Source organism: Malania oleifera, chromosome 13 (genome assembly GCF_029873635.1).
Source record: "Malania oleifera isolate guangnan ecotype guangnan chromosome 13, ASM2987363v1, whole genome shotgun sequence".
Classification (NCBI taxonomy): Eukaryota; Viridiplantae; Streptophyta; class Magnoliopsida; order Santalales; family Ximeniaceae; genus Malania; species Malania oleifera.
Genome location: NC_080429.1, coordinates 24,773,768 through 24,785,104, shown reverse-complemented (window position 1 = coordinate 24,785,104; position 11,337 = coordinate 24,773,768). Strand labels below are relative to the sequence as shown.

General features: G+C 36.7%; 1 non-coding gene across 1 annotated transcript; it reads right to left on the bottom strand.

Annotated features, from left to right (window-relative positions):
• Positions 1 to 2,448: 2,448 nt before the first annotated feature.
• LOC131147019 (small nucleolar RNA R71) lies at positions 2,449 to 2,553 on the bottom strand. The gene has a single exon (XR_009134553.1). It is a non-coding gene; the product is annotated as a small nucleolar RNA R71 (small nucleolar RNA).
• Positions 2,554 to 11,337: the final 8,784 nt, after the last annotated feature.

Below are 11,337 nucleotides of genomic sequence, written 5' to 3'. Positions count from 1 at the left end.
AATGCTGGCTACAACAAGGCCAAAATCAGACGTGAAGTTACTATATGCTATTTTATGGACTATTTCGACAATTCTCCGTAATATGGGTGTAACTTTCTCGTCCGAGCTCCGATCGAGACAATTCAAAATTTTTGGGAAATCTAAGATAGAGTTCTACAACTTTTGTGTTTTGAACTTTGAGAGTTACGTGTTGTAGAAGGTTCGAAATCGGGATTGAAAGTGGAGGGCAGACCCTGTGCCTTTGAAAAAAGAAAATAAAAAATAAATAAATAAATAAAATTTATGTGACCCGGCCATGCAGCTGGGTCATCTTAGCAACACATTGGGTGAGGAAAAAAAAAGAAAGGAAACAAAGAAAAGGAAAGAAAGAAAGGAAAAGAAAGAAAATAAAAGGGAAGTTGGAAAAGTCAAAAGGAGAAAGAGACATTTTTTTGTAGGTTTTCTTCTTTTTACTTACATCCAAGGTGTCCACGTCTGTTTTATGGTCCGTGACTAATCCCATGCCCTATGTAGCTGGCCCCACAACCCACAGGGAGGGTAAATATTCAGGAGCCTAGCCGTAGGAATCAAACCTGGGAGAGGAGAAAGCCCTAACCTCGTAAGAGGCACTCCCAGGATCCACCCTACCAACTGAACCACGCCCTGGATGGTGGGGAGCAGGGTGAAGGATGCAAGAGTGGGCAGCATGCACTGGGGGTACACACGGATAGGAGGGAATTGAATACAAAAAAAAAGAGGGTTGACATTATTTTTTTGGAGACACGCAGAGGGAGGCCGAACAAAGAGGAAGAGAAACAAGGAGGAACATAATGGTTTTTTTGGGAGGCCACACATGCACAAGGAGGCTTTGTTGGAGCTATTCTTGGATCTTAGAGAGGCGGCACTATAAGAAAAAAACAATATAAACAGCGGCAAGGGAGAGGTGGCGGCGCGCAGCAAATTAAAATCTTTTTGGAATCGGAAGGCGGCGAACAATGGCGATGCTTGGGGTGTTTGCGGCGAGGGAAGGCGGTGCTGCGAGTGTTGATTTTTCATCTACCTTCCATATAAAAGAAAATGTGGTGAAATCTTTATTGTTGGATTTAATTTTCATAATGAACTAATTTTTGTATTCTAGGAAAACGATGTAGCCCAATTTTAAACTATGCTTGCTCGTTGATGCTAATCTAAAGTAGTTTTCCTTTATGTTTGTTTGAATTATTTTGCGCTTAATACTTTTAATTAACTGGCCATTAATTAAATTATATTAGTCTTGTGATTTGCTACTGAAAGGGGGGATTATAGGATAGATCTTAGATAATTCAGCGTAGGTAAATATAGAGATCGAAAGACTTGTATGAACCTACGTAACATTAAAAATTGAGGGTCTTATTGCATTATTGCATTATTAATTTGCATAATCGTATGTTAGGTAATAAACAAAAATAGGTTCTGATTGGCTATCGAAAGAGGCTTTTGGAAAAATTGGAGATTTGCGAACAAATAGAGATTACGAATTTGAATTGGCTAGATGAGTAAAGCATAGTGAGAAACTAGGTGAAATCGGTTTCTTAGAAGTTTTTACCATCAGTAATTTGATACGCGGAATCCAGTTTTAAATTGTCTTGAATAGTTTATTTAAAGTAGCTTTATTTAAATTTTGCAGTCTAAAATTATTAATCTTTCTAAATAAAATCAAGGTTAGTAAAATTTCAGTACTTGGTAAAATTAAGACATCAATCCTTGAGGACGATACTCTACACATCATTATATTATAAAACTATGATACTATACACTTGCACCGATCAAGTTTTTGGCGCCGTTGTCGGGGATTGAGTTTTTCTTATTTTTTCCAATATCAATTCAAAGTAATCTTGATTTTAATTTAGAATTTTATTTTTATATTTTTATGTATTTATTTTATTTTTATTTTTTTTATGTTATTATTATTTTTTCTGTATTTCTGGTATGTTTTTGATATTGGATGTGCAGTGCTAGAACTCATGCCATTATTCTTTTTGATCCGGAAATTGAAAGAACGCTCAAAGCACTAAGGAAAAAGAGGGCACTAGCCATAGAGAACAGACAAGATAATGCGCAGCCATGCGCCTTAAAGGATTATGTACGGCCAGTTGTGAATGACAACTATTCGGGTATTAGTTGCCAGGTAATTAATGCCAACAATTTTGAGCTCAGACCTGCATTGATCAGCATGGTGCAACAGGGCCAATTTAGTGGATCACCACTGTATGATCCCAATATCCATCTAGCTATGTTTTTGGAGATTTGTGACACTATAAAGATCAATGGTGCTACTGAAGATACCATTAGACTAAGATTGTTCCCTTTTTCTTTGAGGAACAAAGCAAGAGGTTGGCTATAGTCTATACAACCAGGAAGTATCACTAGTTGGCAGGACATAGCAGAAAAATTCCTGGCCACATTCTTTCCACCAACAAAGATAGCTCAACTCAGGAGTGAGATTGGTCAATTCAAGCAACATGATTTTGAATCACTCTATCAAGCATGAGAAAGGTATAAGGATTTGATTCAACACTGCTCACAACATTGATTCCCGGATTGGTTGCAAATTCAGATGTTCTACAATGGGATAAATGGGCAAACTCAGACTTTAGTTGATGCTGTGTTTGGGGGAACTTTGACGTCAAAGACACCTGAGGGTGCTACTGCTCTTTTGGAAGAAATGACCTCAAATAACTATCAATTGCCAACCGAGAGAACTATGGGTAAGAAAGTTTCTAGAATTCATGAATTGGAACCATTTTCTGCACTTTCAGCTCAAGTTGCTTCTCTGTCTCATCAGATTTTAGCTTTGACAATCCAGAGGATACCACAAGGTTCAGAAATATGTGGCAGCTACAAGTAGGACAAATCCGAGCAATGGAGCGAGTCTAGAACAGGTTCAATACATCAACAATGGGAACTACAATTATCGTGGTGATCCTTTGCCACAATATTATCATATGGGGCTTCGAAATCATGAGAATTTGTCTTATGGAAATACAAGGAATGTGTTGCAACCTCCTCCAGGACTTGATAGTGAAACTTACTGAAGAGTGTAGTGCAATTCTTCAAAAGAAATTGCCTCAAAAATTAAAAGATCCAGGGAGTTTTACTTTGCCTTGCACTATTGGAAATTCATTTTTCGATAAAGTTTTATGTGATCTTGGTGCTAGCATTAATCTTATGCCACTTTCTATTTACAAAAAAATTAGGACTTGGAGAGATGATACAAACAACCATTTTTTTTTTGCAACTAGGAGATCAATCCATCAAGTATCCACGTGGAATCATAGAAGACGTATTGGTAAAGGTGGACAAGTTTATTTTTCCTGCTGATTTTGTGGTGTTAGATATGGAGGAAGACCAAGAAGTTCCACTAATTCTTTGCCAACCATTTTTGGCCAGTGGAAGGGCTTTAATTGATGTGCAAAAGGGTGAGTTAACATTGAGAGTGGACAAGGAAGAGGTTATGTTCAACATCTACCAAGACATGAGATTCCCAGAAGATCCAAGCACTTTCTTTTGGGAAGATGTCATTCAACAAGGCATAGAAAAATTCTTTCAAAAATATGTACCAGCTGGTCACTTAGAACGATCCTTGCAGCAAATTACAACACAGCAGCGTGTGGGGAGGCGAGAACCTATGGTAGTAAAGACGGATTCTATAATCTCTAAATAAAAGATGCAGCAACCAATATCTCGAAAGTTGAAACAATTCCTTGAGCATCTTCGCTATGCGTTCTTAGGTGATGCGTATGAAAATGCAAAAATCTACAAAGAGCAGATAAAGAAGTAGCATGAAAAACAAATTCTTGGGCATGAGTTTGCTCCAGGACAACAGGTTCTACTCTTCAACTCACGATTAAAACTCTTCCCAGGTAAGTTAAGGTCAAGATGGACAAGTCCTTATACAATTGACAAAGTTTTCCCTTTTGGAGCAATAGACTTAAAGGACAAGATAGGGAACATATTCAAAGCGAATGGTCAGAAATTAAGGCACTATTATAGAGAACAAATGGAGAGGAAATGTGCATTTATTCCTCTTGGAGATCCTAGTTGATGAAGATTGAAACGTCTGGCTAGAGATGTTAAAACAAGCGCTTATGGGAGGCAACCCAAAAAGTTTTTCTTTTGTTTATTTCTTTTATCTTTATTACTTTATTTTTTTTATTTATCTATATACTTTTGAATAAATTAGATTTTTTATGCAGGTTCATTTGACATAAGTACAGAGCTGAAAATTTAATTCCTTTACGGATTCACCAATAAGTCAGGGAAGTTTCTTTCTTTTCTTCAATCTTTCTCATTTTTGAATAACATTGAAAAAAAAATGTGTGAATATGGACGATTAGGCCATGCGTGACACAACTTATGTCCTTCATATGCTTGCATATAACCTAGGAGTACACACTTGGGTCATTTATGTGTAGTTCATATTTATATGGCTAAACTAGGAATCGTAACTCATTGAAAGTTGATTGGTAGTTCAATTGTGTTAATCTGGCTATATAAACTCTTGTATCTACATGGTATCTCTTGAGGCTTAAAAAAATACATGTTCATGTGACTTGTAGCACTTAGGATTCCTTGTGAACACTGAGAGAGCGCCCGTGGCGACTGTGACACCTTATGAGGTACTATTGAGTCATTTATCGTTTTGAGTTTTTGACGTCAACTCAAAGTTCATTAAACTCAACTTTCCCTATTTTTTTTTTGGATATTCTTTGTACACTAGTCTTGGTTTTTGAATTGCTAGCCTAGGGGTGATATCTAGTGGGGAGATAGAAAACTAGGTCTTGTAACCTACTCAAGATGTGAAGGCTGAGCCACCCTTAGAAATAAACTTATTTCATGGACTCTTATTCGAGCTTAATGCACATGGGTGGTATGAAAATGACAAAAGAAGTGTTATGATTGTCCTAAGTGACCATGAAAAGAAAGAAATTAAAAAATGAGCAGAAGAAAGAAAAAGAGAAATAGAAATACCCCAGAAGAGGTGAAAGATTAATACCCGCTCCACACAACTACAACAAAAGTTAGGGACACGACACGTGTTCTCCACATATGAAGACTCTTCACCCGCCTAATGCCTCAAATGCATTCATGCTTGGTTTGTGAATAAGTTGATCTAGGGTGGCCTTGGATGGATATGGTGAGTAGGTGGGAAGATGTTAGGGCGAAGGACCCGACACCTCGTAAATAGGCTGGATCATTTTCAAACTAGTCCACTCCGTACATTTAGCATTTGTTCCTTGTACTATGTGAGATGTTTGTTTATGACACTCCTCCTCATATACGACGAGTGAAACCATCATTTTTGAGTGTTTTTTAGGATGTACCAGCTAAGCCGAGTCAACGCGATAGTTTTGTAGGTGACCACGGATGTCCTGGGTGTAACGAGTCATACACATTACACATGCTTCAATATTTCACCTATTTATACTCGAGTTTATATGACTACATTAACTCTCAATTGTAATTGTTGGTTAATCTTATGTGAATATAATGTGCTTAATGGCTATATAATGATGAAACTTACATTAATGACTTATTTCGGAGTTACATGAATTGGGCGTGAATGAGTTTTTTTGTAAATTGGTGATATTCATGTATGTGAAAGGGTATGGTTGTATTGCATGTACATTCATTCACTGAAAATGGTATGATACCACCCTGAATTGCATTCACGTTATTTTCTAGGGACTAGCAAAGCTTTAGTTGGGGGTGTGATTACGCGCTTAAATTGCGTAATTAGGTGCTTTAATTTTTGCATTACGAATTATATTTTTTATTTAGATGCCTAATTACTCTCAATATTCTAAAATTGTGTTCTATTTATAAAAAATTGGTTTTATTGAGTAATTTATGAAATTTTGGTACTTTTTATTGCAAAGCAACTATTGGAAGCTAAAAACCGAGGGTACTTTGTAATCTGCTCGTAAATCTTTCATCTGACCTCAAACTCAGATGATTCAAGATGATGTAGAAAGATAAGAATACACTCTACAATTTACATGTTTTGCATTTTGTGGAATACTGGCAGCATCAAGGTCAAAATCAGACGTGAATTTACCATACGCTGTTTTATGGACTATTTCGACAATTCTCTGTAATCTGGGTGTAAATTTCTCGTTTGAGCTCCGATTGAGACAATTTAAAATTTTGGGGAAAGCTGAGAAAGAGTTATACAATTTTAATGTTTTGAGCTTTGAGAGTTACGAGCTGTAGGATGGTCAAAATCAAGCTTGAAGGTGGAGGGCAAATCGTATGCCTTTGAAAAAAGAAAAGAAAAAAAAATAAAAAAATAAAAAAAAGGATGATGTGACCCGGCCATGCAGCCGGGTCATCTTAACAACACACTGGGTGAGGAACAAAAGAAATGAAAGAAAGAAAAGGAAAGAAAGAAAGGAAAGAAAAGGGAAGATGGAAAAGTCAAAAGGAGAAGGAGACATATTTTTTTGTAGGTTTTCTTGGTGGGGAGCGGGGTGAAGGATGCGAGAGGGGGCAGCATACGCTAGGGGCACACATGGATAGCATGGAATTGAATACATAAAAAGAACAAAAAAAAAAAGAAGAAGAGGGTGGGCATTATTTTTTTGGAGACATGCAGAGGGAGGTTGGACAAAGAGGAAGAGAAACAAGGAGGAACATAACGGTTTCTTTGGGAGGCTACACATGCACATGTAGGCTTTCTTGGAGCCATTATTGGATCTCAAAGAGGCGGCACTATAAAAAAAAAAAAAAAAACAACACAAATAACGGCAAAGGAGAGGTGGCGACGCACAGCAAATTAAAATCTTTTTGGAATCGAAAGGCGGCGAACAATGGCGGTGCTCGGGGTGTTCGCGGTGAGCGACAGCGGTGCTGCGAGTGTTGATTTTTCCTCTACTCTCCAAATTAGAGAAAACATGGTGAAATATTTATTGTTGGATTTAATTTTCATATTGAACTAATTTTTGTATTCTAGGAAAACGGTGTAGCCTAATTTTAAACTATACTTGCTCATTGATGCTAATCTGAAGTAGTTTTCTTTTATGTTTATTTGAGTTATTCAGCACTTAATGCTTTTAATTAACTGGCCATTAATTAAATGATATTAGTCTTGTGATTTCCTACCAAAAGGGGGGGATTATAAGATAGATCTTGGATAATTCAGCGTAGGTAAATATAAAGATCGAAAGACTTGTATAAACCTACGTATCATTAAAAATCGAGGGTCTTATTGCATTCTTACGTTATTAATTTGCATAATCTTATGTAAAATAATAAACAAGAATAGGTTCTGATTGGCTATCAAAAGAGACTTTTGGAAAAATTGGAGATTTGCTTACAAATAGAGATTACGAATTTATATTGGCTACATGAGTAAAGCATAGTGAGAAACTAGGTGAAATCAATCTCCTAGAAGTTTTTACCATCAGTAATTTGATACGCGGCATCCAGTTTTAAATTATCTTGAATAGTTTATTTAAAGTAACTTTATTTAAATTTTACAGTCTAAAATTATTAATCTTTCTAAATAAAATCAAGGTTAGTAAAATTTCAGTACTTGGTAAAATTAAGACATCAATCCCTGAGGATGATACTCTATACATCATTATATTATAAAACTACGATACTGTGCACTTGCAGTATTGCACCGATCAGTTCATACATTAACTTGTGTTTGGTAAATCAATTGGTTGATTTCCATTAAGAATCATTACTTTGTGTTGATTCTAAATCAATTCATTAATTGAGTGTGATTTGTGATTGGCCTATACAAGCATTGAATATCTAATTTTTCTTGAGTGATTGCTAAATATAAAATAAGTTGGGAATTTATAAAAGGAATTAAAAGAAAAATTTTATAAACCCAATTCATCCCCTTTTTTGGGACTATACCTGAGTTTTTCAATTCCTACCAACAAACATAAAATAACCTAAACTAGATCTTCTGTTTGAAATATTTCCAACCCAGTCTGCATCTGTATAGCCATTAATTCTTAAATGACTATTCTTTGAAAACATAAGTCCCTTCCTAGGCAAGGACTTCAAGTATCTCAGTATTTGGGTTACAACATCCATATGATCTTTACTAGGATTATGCATGAATTGACTAACTATACTTACAACATATGCAATGTCTAGACGAGTATGTGAGAGGTATATAAGTTTGCCAACTAACCTTTGGTACTTCCCTTTATCTGTTGGTACTTGGTCTAAGTATTCTTCGAGTCTGTGGCTGTGAACAATTGGAGTATCAATTGGTTTGCATTCCAACATTCCTACCTCAGTTAATAAATCCAACACATACTTCCTTTAGGAAAGAAATATTCCTTGTCTAGAGCTGGCAACTTCAATCCCTAGAAAGTACTTGAGTCCTCCCAAGTTCTTCATTTCAAATTCGATGGCAAACACCTTATGTAATGTGGATATTTATTCTTCATCATCTCCTATGATAATCATGTCATCCACATATTCTATCAACACGGTTACCTTACGCAATCTGTGCTTTAGGAACAATGTATGGTCTGAATTGCTTTGCTTGAATCCGTATTTCCTCATTGCCTGACTAAATCGCCCAAACCACCCTTAAGGCGATTGTTTCAATCCATACAGTGCTCGTTGCAATTTGAAAACGAGCTTGGTTTCAGTGGATGCCGTGTAGCCTAGAAGAAGATCCATGTACACTTCTTCTTTAAGATCTCCGTGGAGGAAGGCATTTTTTTCATCAAATTGATGTAATGGCCAGTCAAGGTTAGTTGTAAGAGATAACAATACCCTTACAGTGCTCTGTTTTGCAACTGGTGAAAAAGTCTCTTGATAATCTACCCCATATGTCTATGTATAACCTTTTGCCACCAATCTTGCTTTGTACCTTTCGGCCTATCCATCTGCCTTGTGTTTGATGGAGAATTCCCATTTGAATCGTACTGCTTTCTTCTCTTCAGGTAACGGAACTATGGTCCATGTGTCATTCTTTAATAGTGCCTCCATTTCTTCCTTTATTTCCTGAGTCCATTTTGGATCAGACAAGGCTTCCTGAATTCCAACTAAAACTTGACTTGAGAAAAGTACATGCACAAATGCTCTAAGGGGTTCAGATAATCTCTTGGTAGACACGTAGTTGGCAATTGGATACTTTGATCTTTGTTCTTTAATATCAGGAGAGTATATATTTGGTGACTTGCCACGCTTTTCCTTGAAAGGTAATGTATATCTACCAGGAGTATTCAAGTCACTTGTATTTGAAGACTTGTCTAGAGTGCTTACCTCAGGAATATTCTCAGGAGATGGGTCTGCAGATACTAAGGAAGGGGAGGAGCTTGATTCAGTTTCCAAAGTCATATTATTTCCCAAAGATGTATTCTGCTCTGTGGGCTTAACCAGTCTTGTGCTTGGTGCTTCATCTACGGGCTCAACCAACCCTGGACTTGGTGGACTCAGTGCTTCATCCGCCACTGCTTCAATATTTGGCCAGTTATAGTGCAACCAATTATGCTCTTCATCTCATGTCTCCCCCTAAAGAGAAGAATTGGGGGCTGGGAAAAAAGTGTCAGACTTCCAGAAGGTAACATCCACAGTCACATAGATACGTCAGGTAGAGGGATCATAGCACTGATATCCCTTTTAGTGCACGACATAGCCCAAGAAAAGACAATAGAGAGCACACGGATCCAATTTGGTACGTTGATTTTTGTCAAGATGCCATAAGCCACACACCTAAATACTCGTGGAGGAAGCATTAGGGTTGTGGGTACAGAGACATGGGATGCCAGAACCTAGAGTGGAGTCATAAAATTTAAGACTTTGGAGGGTAGTCTGTTGAGTAAATATACGGTCGTGCTCACCGCATTAGTCCAGTATCCAGGCGACACATAAGCTCCATGTAGTAAAGCTCGTGCAGTTTTAAGAATATGGTGGTTCTTCCACTCAGCTATGTCGTTATGTTGAGGAGGCTAAGGACACAATGTCTCATGAATGAGTCCATGGTGTTCGAAATAGGTGCAGAGGTGTTGATTAACATACTCACCACCATTATCAGAGCGAAGAACACGTAGCTTGGCTGAAATCTAAGTTTGGATCATTGCATGAAATGATTGAAACATGGGTAACACTTCATCTTTATTTTTCATTGTAATGACTCGAAGAATAATGGTATTTAAATAATAAAGAGGGAGGGAAATGGAAACGGAAACAAAAGGAGGTAGCAGGCTTCATCGACGAACGTTGCACGTTCATTGACGACATTACACTTTGGATGTAATAACCCAAAAATTTAAAAGGGGTCTTATCGACGAATATAAGGGATTCGTCAACGAGGATATAAGAGGAGCTCATCGACAAGGACAGGTTTCGTCGATGAGAAAATACCAAGAGATGTTTTGGGCAGTCTAAAATTCATTAATGAGGGAGAAAGTTCGTCGACGAAATTCCTTAAGGACTCATCGACGAGATGATGTGTCTCATCGATGAATCAGGAGCTATAAATTGTGAAACCCCGGTTAATTTACAAAATTTGGCATAAATTTCCCCCATCTCTCTCTCTAAAATGCACCCTTCTCCTTCTTTCTTCGATTTCGAACCCGTTTCTCGCCGGATTGAAAATCTGAGGCCACCACGATGCTCCTGGTGAAGTTTTCTGCAAGACTACTGGAGCTGATCATTGGTGGAAGTGGTTTGAAATTCATCCTAAATTCAGGGTAAGGTTTTTTATTCAGAATATGTTTTCCCTACAATTATAAGAAATATTGTATGTAGGAAAATACTAATGTTTTGTTCTGGGAGATGTCGTTTTTAGGGTGTTGAGTGGAGAATCCTACGGGTGTAGGGCTAGAGTTCAGTGAGGGCTTTTCAGAAATTAAGTAAGGGAAATATGCTATGCTAGTAGATTTGATTATGTTAACAAAAATTTTACAGTTGCATGTATACCAATTATTATATAGTTTTTACAGAATATAAGATTATAAAGTATGTGTGGCCTGAGTAGATATTATTTGATGTACAATTTTATATAGATTTCCCAGTAGATGATGTTATACAGAACATATTAGTATAGCCAGATATTCACAGATATTATACAGACAGGTGCATGTTCATATACATTTTTATTCAAATAGTTTTACAAATTGATATATATATATATATATATATATATATATATATATATATATATAGACACACACAGATGTTTATTTAGACTAGTATATATAGTATTTACAGAATGTGATATTTTCCTAAATGCCATAACACTCAGAGTATACAGATGGAAAATACAAACAGATTATACAGTTATAGCATCAAGATGCCACAGATATTACAATATTTACAGTACAGATTATTAGTGTTATG